The sequence below is a fragment of the Colius striatus genome, chromosome 5, assembly GCF_028858725.1.
Source record: "Colius striatus isolate bColStr4 chromosome 5, bColStr4.1.hap1, whole genome shotgun sequence".
Taxonomy (NCBI): domain Eukaryota; kingdom Metazoa; phylum Chordata; class Aves; order Coliiformes; family Coliidae; genus Colius; species Colius striatus.
The window spans coordinates 29,893,945-29,905,250 of NC_084763.1; the positions used below are offsets into that span (position 1 = coordinate 29,893,945).

General features: G+C 39.4%; 1 long non-coding RNA gene across 1 annotated transcript in view; it reads right to left on the bottom strand.

The window, feature by feature from the left end:
- LOC133625551 (uncharacterized) overlaps positions 1-11,080 on the bottom strand; it is a 107,519-nt gene extending 96,439 nt beyond the window's left edge. Inside the window, exon 1 of the long non-coding RNA XR_009818826.1 lies at positions 10,977-11,080. This is a non-coding gene — a long non-coding RNA (uncharacterized LOC133625551). The remainder of the gene's footprint in view (positions 1-10,976) is intronic.
- Positions 11,081-11,306: the final 226 nt, after the last annotated feature.

An 11,306-nucleotide genomic window follows, 5' to 3' on the forward strand; every position in this document is an offset into this window, starting at 1 on the left:
TGTCTCTCTGCTCTATTGTCATCTCCTGCCACAAGCTGAATTATGAGGCTGAGAAATAGGCCTTTGCCACTGACAAGACTTCTACTTACTTCAAAAGAGTTTGAGCTGGATCTTTGTGGAATCTAGATCTATAGATCATTTAGTGAAAAAGCCCACAGTTATCACACTGATGCTGATCTGTTTCAGGAGATGATCCAGGCTACTCCCTTTGTGATCCCAAAATATATAGCTGCTCTGTCATGTCATTAAAACCTTTTCTGCACACATCTACATTCTGCTTACAGGTTACCAACACAGAAACTCAGCTCTCACCTTGAGCAAGACTAAAGTCATAAAGACATATTTTTAAGATCAGGACATCCTTGGGACCCCTTTTCATTTTGACCTGTATAATCTTTTCAGATACTGTTTGGAATTAACAGTGTAATCCAGATGGAAAGTTGAAAGGCAAGGAAAAAAAAGACTTTAAATGGACAGAGAACAATTCATTTTATTAATACAGCATTCAAAGTATTATTTAATCATTGAAACTGTCAAAAACCACAATTTAAATTAAACATAATTTTACTGTGAGTGGTCTTAATGTTCATGTCTACATGAAAATAAATATCTAAAAAAGTGAAACTGAATAAAGATAAATGTGAATGTCAAATATTGAGACTTTCAGCTGCACTTTTTCATTAGAATCCCAGCTCCTGAAAAGATACTCAATATACAACTCAACACTGCTTCCCTCCCCATCACCCTCTCCCATCTCCTATCCCCCTCATCTCCCCAAATACATGCAGTCCTACTCAGAACAGATATCCTGGATCACAGGCAATTAGGCAGTTAGCAGACTTGTGAGTTTGATACCCCAACTACTTGTTTTAATTAGAATCACAATTAGGCCATTTATTAAAGCACTTCTCTTACTGCACAAGAATATTTTATCTACAACTTTGAATCACTTGCATTCAGATCTCCTTACATTAAAGTTTTGCTTGAAACCCATAAAGACAACTTTCAAAATATAATAGACTGTAATGGCTGTCTTAAGATACAGATCACAAGTGATAGCATCCTCTCTTCTACATCCAGCATTCAAGTAAACTAGGACACCACAGAAATATAATTAGACTAATTGGAACAGATAAGGTGCAACTACGAGACTAAGCTGAATAGCCAAGACTCTACAAGCACCATATAAAAAGGCTGACCTCATAAAAACAGTCCCTTTTCTTTTCTTACAGAGCTGACTAGAGTTACTTTGATTTACAGAGTAGTTGCACAAGCTTAAAACTGATGCCAGTTTGAGAAGAATCTGGCCAAATCCCTACAAATGCAGTAGCTTCAGATGCTGGCTTAAACTGAAACAACAGATGTACTATCACATGCTGATCAGGAAATTTGTTCTGCTTTCTTTCCCAAATTGTTACTGACCCCAGTTATATCCTTATGTCAACAAGGAAGTGTGAAAACAGGAATCTGGGGAAAGAGTAGAGTATTAAATAATTTAGAAATGTATTTTATAACTGGGTTTGTTCCAGCAAGATTTAAATATCTGCTAGTCCTGCTTCAGTACTTTTTTTATATTGCTAAAAGCAGTTACCCTAAACCCTGGGTCCTTTCCCCTGGCAACTTCCTCTTTCTTTTACTGTAATCATACAAAAACTAAATAGAAATATTTTCAGACACAAAAGAAAGCTGAATGCATTGTAAATAACTGACCCATTTTAGGCTGCTTCTTCCATTGTGGCTAGTTCCATCTTGCAGGATAAATGGAGAAAAGATTGTCAAATCAGAGAAGCTTTTTAAGTTACAAAGGATTTTTATGACAGACACTATGTACTGGTGCTTCTGTAAGAGAGGGATTCAGGGCACAGGGTACTGAAAGTACCTTGCTTCTTTCTCAGATGATTTAACTCATTAATCCCATTAGCAGAGGAACTGTAGCAAAGTATACCCTTTCAAAGAGTGTCCCTTTGTCGGTAAGAGTAAATGCACAAGCTACTGAAAGGAGGGGTTTAATAAACCTCGACACCAGGACTATAGCAGAACCATTTCACCAGTAATATTGTTGTATAACTCTAAGAGAACAGGATGTACTGTACCGAACGTCCTGCGTGCAAGGAACGGGAAAGAAAGAAAAAAAAAAGAAAGATGATTTCCAGCTAATTGTTTCTGTCCTAGTCTTTGGCATCTTTGCCAATAAAAGCACTGAATAATGATCGTAAAAGAACCAAAACAAGAGAAATTACATGTTCAGCAGTTCTTTGTTATTTGAAATCCTGTAGTGTGTTTTATTTGCTTTTCAGCAGTACTTTAGGGTGGCCTTTGCAAAGGAAATAATCCTGTGAACAAAATATCTGGCTAAGAAACAAAAGGGTTGCCAATTCTGATCCACAGGTGATGAGTACTTGGCCAGCAACCAAACTTAGGCTAAATTAAAAACAATTAAACCAGAGAAAATTGTCCATCTGCTTGTACAGTTAATTCAGACAGAGTGAAAAAGGTGTTAATAGTCTCTGAAGAGAAAACCTTACATTACATGCTGAAGATCGAATGTTCAGCAAGAATCTCTGCTGTACAAAACAAGACAAAGTAAGAAGTCTACACAAAAGAATTCTAGCCCAACACTAACATGAGGAACTCTGTAATGTTTTCCTGTTTAGTAGTAATTAAAAAGACAAATTGTTCAGATCCACTATGAGCTACATAATTTGATCCTTAAATCCAACAGCTTTTCCATTTTACCTATGGTAGTTAAAGGGATAGCTACAAAACTCTTAGAAATATAAATCATAGAATCATAGAATGGCAGGGGTTGGAAGGGACCTTTAGAGATCATCTAGTCCAACCCCCCTGCAGAAGCAGGTCCACCAAGATCAAGTCGCATAGGAACATGTCCAGGTGAGTTTTGAAGACCTCCAAGGAAGGAGACTCCACAACCCCTCTGTGCAGCCTGTGTCAGGGCTCCGTCACCTGAACAGTGAAATAGTTTTTTCTTATATTTAAGTGAAACTTTGTTTTCCAGCTTCATCCCATTACGCCTTGTCCTGTTGCTAGCTACTATAGAAAAAAGAGATGCCTCAACCTCCTGACACTCATCATTTAGATATTTGTAAATGTTAATAAGATCTCCCCTAAGTCTCCTCTTTTCTAGACTAAACAGCCCCAGTTCCCACAGTCTTTTTTCATAAGAAAGATGTTCCAGTTCCCTGATCATCTTGGTGGCCCTGTGCTGGACTCTCTCCAGAAGTTCTCTGTCCCTTTTGAGCTGAGGAGCCCAGAACTGGACACAGGACTCCAGATGAGGCCTCACCAAGGCAGAGTAGAGGAGGAGAAGTCAACCTCAGACTAGAGTGTATACTGATATAATGTGTGGGAGCATCTTCCAAGCCCCGGACATGTCGCATGCATAAATGCAAGTTCATAAAAAGAGGCTATCCATCAAGAAGGGATATGAATAATAAAACACCATAACCCCTTAACTATGACATTTTATGTAACAGAAATTAAATCTGTCAAAAATATAGCACAGCTAAAACCAGTATTTTTTTCCTCTTAGTTGTCACTCACATGCATACCAACTCATTCTTCAAATTAGCTAATAGTTATCTCTGTTCATTAACAGCACGTGGAACATTCAAATTCAATTTCTAGCTTTGACTGAAATCCACAGTTAGCCCCCGTTGTCTGCATTTTGCTCTACAGCTAAATCTCTCATAGTTCTCTACTATTCCTAAGTAGTTCATATGTCCCACGCTATGTGTTTGTATTACCTATTATGTCCTGCACTCAAAACACATTATTTAAGGAAATCAAAGCAAAAGACCATTCATTTTCTTATAGATGTTAAATGTTTTTGTGAGTGAGATGCCAGAACAGGTTCAGAGTGTGGTCATCAAAGTGCTAGTGCTCAAAGAGGTGAAGGAGTTGAATCAAGACTGTCTTCCAGCAGTAGCCTGTGGTTATGTCTTATCAACACTATCCTAAAACCTTATCTTCAATTTCATAACTATTGTATATGAGTGGGTTTTGGGGTTTTGTGGCTTGATGCCAAAACCAGTGGTCCCACCTTTGCTCTCTTGTTCATACCTTTGCTTATCCTCTTTTCCCCCCTGCCAGCACTAGCATTCAGGCAGATTTGCAGTGAGCTACCTTTGGAATCTCACTCTGGGGTATGATTACATTTTTTCCTTCTGTTAAAAGCCTCTTCATAAAGACAGAAAGAAAGAAAATATTTTTTAGATACTCGGGAATTTTCAAAGTAATGTTATAGTACTTTTTCTTGCAAAGAAAAGATGTACATTTTTAGCATATACTCAGTGCCTCAGTAGTGAATATACATAGTTTTATGTATATTCTGGTCACTTTTAGAAAAGCTTTTTTTTGTGGCTTAAAATACATCTAATAACTACTTTTTTTTTTCCCTATTCTCTCCTTCCGTTTTTTTCTTCCCTCCCACTCATATTGTAGTTACTAATTTGAGCCTGGGCAAATATAGGATGAAAACATACTATCACCTCCAAGAAGACCACTATAGGAATCAGGGACTTTATCCTACCAAGTGTCTACAGACACTTTAAATCACTCCTGATGTCAATGAAAGTTCAAAACACTCAACTTGATGCAGGAACAGAGCTCCTGTGACCTGAATCCAGCTGTAGGGGGAAAAAAAAAAAAAAAAACCCACACTACAACAGCTATTGCTAAGATGGTATTCAGTTGATATAAACTGGCTTAGCTCCTTTCAAATGCTTGAAGCAATGTCGATATATTAGACCTCTGACTTGTTTACAAGCCTTCCTCTGCTTGTGTCTCTTTACTTTAGCCAGTCTTTTCATAATGAGAAACGTGTTTCAGCTAGTAGATTATTCACTAAATATTAATCATTAATTTTTTTTAATATTATCCACTGAATAATCACAAGTGAGAAATAGTTTTGTTCTATTTCCCAATAGCAATACTTTCAAGTTAAAAAAGCTTTCAGAAACGTGACTTGAACATTTTTAGTCTAAGCACTTGTGTATGTATAAGTTTGTGCAAATACTTGCACACTGAGGTCTCTTGAACAGAATTTTCACAACTAGTTTTATTGACAATGCTTTATTAATAACAAATTCTACTGAGAACTGATCTGATCACTATGATTACTCATGGAATAAGTTCAATTTATATAAAATATATTTACTAATGTTTTCTGCAACAACCAGATGCTGTTTATAAAACAGGGGTTGAATTATAGGCAGAAAAAAAAAAGCCACGAGAAGCAAGACATAATAGGTCATCTTTTTATGATCTCCTCATTTTCTCTGCCTAAATCTGAAACTAAGCATAGGTCAGTTATTTTTGTCCTAGAGCATCAGATGCAAGTTACACAAAAGTGAACTGAACAAGTCTAACATTTCAAGACTGAAGAAAAACAGATGTCCTCTCTCCACATCCCCTTCCCCTCTCTTCCAGATACATTTTCCCATTCTCTCCCTTTGTGCCTGCGCTGGGAGAAATACACCTAGCCATAAAACAAGCTGATTTAACTCACTAGTCCAGTGACAAAAGTCATGGGGGGTGAGCCCCGGAGCAAGGGCAAAGCATAGCAAGAAAACAAGTCCTTGAGGCTGGTAGCAGGGAACAGAGGAAAGGGAAGAAATAAGGGCAACCTTTTAGTAACAGCTAAACTGGCTTAATGTCCATATCATCCCCCCACTCTCTTAGTAAGAAGCACAGTAGTTTTGCTTATGCATACTCTGTGAGCAGCGCTAGTACATACACCTGCAACATAGTCACCTCAGCAAAAATTAAATAGTTTCTCACTTACAAGACATTTCCAGTAGATACTCTTCTAAAATTTAGAGACATACCAATGCTCATCTAACAAAAGTTTTTTGTATGGTGTCCTGTTTGCATGACAGGTGGGAAAATCTGCTAGAGTAGAAATTACACTGGAAATAAGGCTACCTCCTTCAGTTAAAATTAGTTATGCTTCAGCATTTCTAGTGCCACTCTGATATATGAGTGTGTGCGAGATCCATGTATATGTCAGCAGCTATAATGCAGGTGTTACCTAGACCAGCCAAGTATTTTTCCCATCTCCTCATTTCCATAGCCAAGAGAAACATTTGTCAAAACATCATTATTTTGCTTGCTTTCAAATAGAGCAAAACAAGGCACCCTTCACTGTGAGAGTCACATTTATTCAAAATCATTCTCTTGCACCTGAAAAGCCTTTTGAAATAAACATCCTTAATGTCCAGATTGTCTAGGAGGCATAAAACTGAGGAGCAGTTTGAGTGCAGTGGGGAAGGCTAGAAGACACAATAGCAGATGACCTCTTTTCTTCTTAAATTTGTGCTATGAAGCAGTAAATTACTTAGAACAGAGGTACTAGTCACCCATATAATCCCAGCATGCATCCTTTCTATAGGAAATAAACAGCCAACAAAAGTCAAACAAGAGAGGAATCAATGAACTGAACCCTGAACAACCCAAGTCTACATGGCACTACCATTCTTGGCTTAGCCACATGATTTACCATGGCTGAGATTCAAATTTTGCTGGTCTACAGCAGCAGTTTTACATGCAACATCAGACTCAATAGTCCAGCTAAAGCACAGAGCTTCCCCCTCCACTCCTCCCCACTCTGTAACCAAAGCATTTTCCCCCTCGACCCTCTGGCAAAATCACCTGTGACACCAAAATATACACACATAAGGTGATGTTTAATGATCCACTACTAATTGCATTGGCACAACTAATAGATAAACACATTTCAGGATTAGGAAACTGATAGTCTGTGGTCGATCTGTGTCATGGTTTAGGCACATCCAGGGACAAAAGATGATAACTAAAGTACCACAGACTTCGGAACTCTCAAAGAACAGGAAGAATGTGTTTGCCACATATAGTCCAAGACAAAACAGACCAGGCTACTCAGTTTGGGGAAAAAAATGAACCTTAAATTTAATTTGCCTCAAACTGAAACATAACAAACAGAAATATCCAATGGAAAATAATACAGAGTAGAGTGAAAGACAGAAGTGCAACCAGCTCTTCAAGATCACCTTTCCCCCACCCCTTCTATCTTCCTGGGCTCAGACCCCTGAGCCCAATGTCATTACCTCCTCCCCACATAAGCAGTGCTGGAGGCAGGGAATGAGAGGTGTAGTCAATCCTGTCCTGACATCTCTTTCTTGCTTATCTCACTCCTGAAGAGAAGTGTTCCTTGCCAGTCCTTCCTTTCTCCAGCTTGGGGTCTCCCACACACTGGGCAGCCCTGCACAGGCTGCTCCAATGGGCTGCTGAAAGCCTAGTTTGTCTTCTCTGGGTTGGGGTCTAAACTACTCTACCGCTCTGACCCGGAGTCTCCAACTCTCATCTCCTCTGTCACAGAGACTCTGCTTCTCATCACGGGCTACAAGGATATCTCTGGTCTGGTATCGCTCCTTCTGTCTTTTCCTGACTGTGGGGTATGTGTGGTCACCTCAATCTTGCCCTTCCCTTCCATCTCCCTCCACACTTTTCAAATTCCTGTCCTTAAGTAGTGATGGAAGAGGCACCAGATTGGCCCAGCTGGGCCAGAGGTGGGTCCAAACCTCAGAGACAGGAGAAAGTCCAAGAACTTTTTACTGGGCCTGCACTACAGCCCCCTCCTCCTGTTACCAAGCAAAAGCGACTCCTTGCAAAACCATGACAACCATAAACTTGATCAAACTATTTTTGTCATTTAGGCAGTTATATGAAATTGCAGCCTACACTGAGGATATATGTTTCTATTGCCATGTATCTTTTATTAATGACTTAGGCCTGGCTGAGAATGCTCCTAGTTTGCAACAAATTCCATTTTTTTTTTCAGCTTTCTAACAAAAGTCTTTCAAAAGAACTTTCAGATGATCTTACAAAATAGAAGTGTCTTGGAGGATCTATTTTTCAGAACAAAACTGTCATATTTCTGTTAAAATCTTTGAGTTGACATTTTTATACCTGTGCAACATGGGTAAAATATTTTAAGGACAACTAGCTTTTCTTTGTTCTTTTTGAAGTAACCTTAGTTACAACAGTGCTTCCATGGAGCTCCCATGGCAATAAAATGCTAGCCAGACTTTCACTCCAAAATGAATTCTGATCTTCTAGAAGGGGACAAGAATTAGTCAATTTCAATGTTTTCCAATGAGATGACACTGGGAATTTTTTCCTCTAGCACTGGTAGAGGCTGAGAGTATTTCTGAGGCACAACATGTAGTCCCTGGGTACAACACCACTACAGTTTACTCCCAGTTTCATTAAAATAGCTCCATCCTGTTCCAGCAAAATAGAGCTATTGTTGATCCTGAAAGTATCACAAACAAATTTCTGAGCACTGATCATATCAGGAGAGATCTGTCCTTGAGCAGTCTAAAACAATTCCATCTGAAGTACTTATAACACAACCCTTGGTTCTTCCTCCTTGTAATGAGGAGGAAAAAAAAGTCTGCATTATTTAAAGTTTAGAAGATAGGGCTTAATAGTTCTTGCACCACTAGAGATTGGTTATTGCTTTCTTCAACATCTTAACAGTGTGAGACTTGAGAACCAGACATATGACATGCCAGATGAGGAGACTGGAAAAGAAAAACTGAGGTTTTCTTAATTAAATAGATATTACTCAGTATACAGATCCTTGAAAGCTTAAGGAGTGCTAATAGAAAAATATATTGTAAAAGTAGAGGATTTATAAGGTCAAATGTTTGGGTTTTAAGTGTTCATCGGGTTTATCTAGAAAGCATCTTTCTAGATTTCATTTCACAAAAACTGCCACTACTTATTCTTGTCACTGATGTGATAATTCCTGAAGGGATTTTAAACTGTATCTGATTTCCCTCCAGCTGGCTGTAGTATGGAACAGCAGTATGGAAGTACCTGAGGCATAAAACAATTTCAATATAGGAAGAATACTTTTTTAAAAAAAAGAAAAAAAGCAGATCTTATCTTGGAGAGTTTTTTAAATTAGTCTATCTGTGGAAGTGAAGCATTTCTAGGGGAAATTCAGGCAAAGTGAAATTCTACTTGTATTAATCAATGGAACTAGCAAAACTAGAATTTTGGTGGTTTAGAAGGGTCCATATTAATGGAATAAAGATAAATATTTTTTAAATACTAGTCTGAATTTGAAACTGAAAAATTTGAGGATGACTAGTAGCATACCAAATTTGTATTTGTTTAAATTAAGCTAAATACATACCTTTTTGCCTTAATCTGAAAAAATACTTCAAAAAAGGCGTTTAAAGCTACTGGGCTAAACCAAATACACAATTTAGGTGGAAAAGAAGCACTCAAATCCAAAATTGTAAACCAGATGATAACGAACTCCACAACCTGCCTGACTGCTACCAGATACCCCATGCACACCATTCTGAGCTGAGCCAGCAAGGACCAGGCTCCCATCCAGGCTATCACAGGGTCTAAAACTCCTCCACGTCAATTCCCAAAGCATCTACCACAGAAGGTAGTCTCAAGAGCACATTTACTTCTTTTTTACCTATTCAAGTTTCCCACAAATAGAAATTAAGTTGTAGATACTTTATTTAGAGAACTTTGAGGTTCTTGTATTTGACATACCAAGTTAGCAACGCACACACTAACTGAAAGATAACCAGAGCCACTGTAATGGTTTTGTCTGGACCAGGTTTTGGTAGCAAGGGGTTACAGAGGTGGCTTCTTTAAATAAAGAGCTGATGGAAGCTTCCTTTGTAGCTGGTAGGGCCAATGTCAGTCAGCTCTAAGATGGATCCATCACTTAACAAGGCAGTGACTAAGATCACACCTGTGATTAACATATTTGAGAAGGGGAAGAAGTTACAAGCAGATGCTAAACGACAACAGCAGCAGAAGGAAGTGAGAATGTGGGAACAACATCTCCTCAGGCACCAAGGTCAGTGGAGAAGGAGGGGGAGGAGGCACTGGAAGAGATTCCCCTGTGAACTGTAATGAAAACCGTGGTGAGGCAGGCCCTTCCCCTGCAACCATGGAGGACCATGGGAGAGCAGAGATCCACTTGCAGCCCACTGAGGACCCCACGCCAGAGCGGGTGGATGCCTGAAGGAGGCTGTGACTCTGTGGGAAGCTCACCCTGGAGCAAGTTCCTGACAGGACCTGAGAGTCTGTGAGAACAGAGGAGCCCACACCAGAGCAGGTTTGCTGTCAGGACTTGTGATCCTGTGAGGGATTCAGGCTGGAGCAGTCAGTACCCGAAGGACTGTTTTCCCAGTGAGTGACCCATGTTGGGGTAGGGTGTGAAGAGCTGCCCCCATGGGAAGCCGGAGCAGTTCATAACAAACTCTAGCCCATGGGAAGGACCCGTGCTGGAGAAGTTCATGGAAGACTCTCTCCTATGGGAGAGACCCCCAAACCGTAGCACTGGGAAGTGCAAGGAGGCCTCCCTCTGAGAAGAAGCAGAGGCAAAGTCCATCTGTGATGAACTGACTGTAATCCCCCATTCCCCTGTGCCTGAGTGGTGAAAGAGGAAGAGTCCTGGGAAGAGGGATGGGTGAGGGGGAGGTGTTTTAAGATTAGGTTTTTATTTCCTCATTTCCCTGCTCTATTTTGATTGTTCCTTTAAAAAAATCAAACCTTTTCTCCCCAAGTTGAGTCTGTTTTGCCCGTGACACTAATTGCTGAGCAATCTCTCTGTCCTTGTCTCGACTCACAAACATCTCATTAGATTTCTCTCTCCTCTGTCTAATTTAGGAGGGGGAGTGATAGAATGTCTTGGTGGAAATCTGGCACTCAGAAAGCATTAAACCACCATAGGTACTAACAGGTATCTATTTCTTAGATGAGAGGTTTTCTAGTAAACACCATTTTCTAACAGATCTAAGTGAAGCTGTCTTCTCATTCAGAAAAATAAGTAAATAATAAATGCAAGCTCCACAGGAACAAGGAGAACAGGTTAATACTGTAAGTATTAATCAGACAATCATAATTTTCAGTTATTGGATAAAATAATGGAGCCATACCTGAAAAAATTAATTTCCTAATTTTCAGGTCAAGATTAGCCAGAAGCGTATTCCTCTCTTGGACTGTTGGAGAGGGAAGGACAAGGGAAACTGAAGCCCCCTTCAGCTCCTGGACACTTATTCCCAGCCACATGAAACAGTTATTATCATCCAACTAATGTATAAGGAAGTTTAAGGGAAGGAAGTTACAGCCTAAAACAATATACATCATCTCTAAAGACTCCCAGATCCAGCAATCAGTCCTTGATCATGAATGTTTCCTACAAAGTAGAATGAAATCTCCTCATCTTACAGTTCTTACTCCTACATATGATACGTAAGAATATAGAA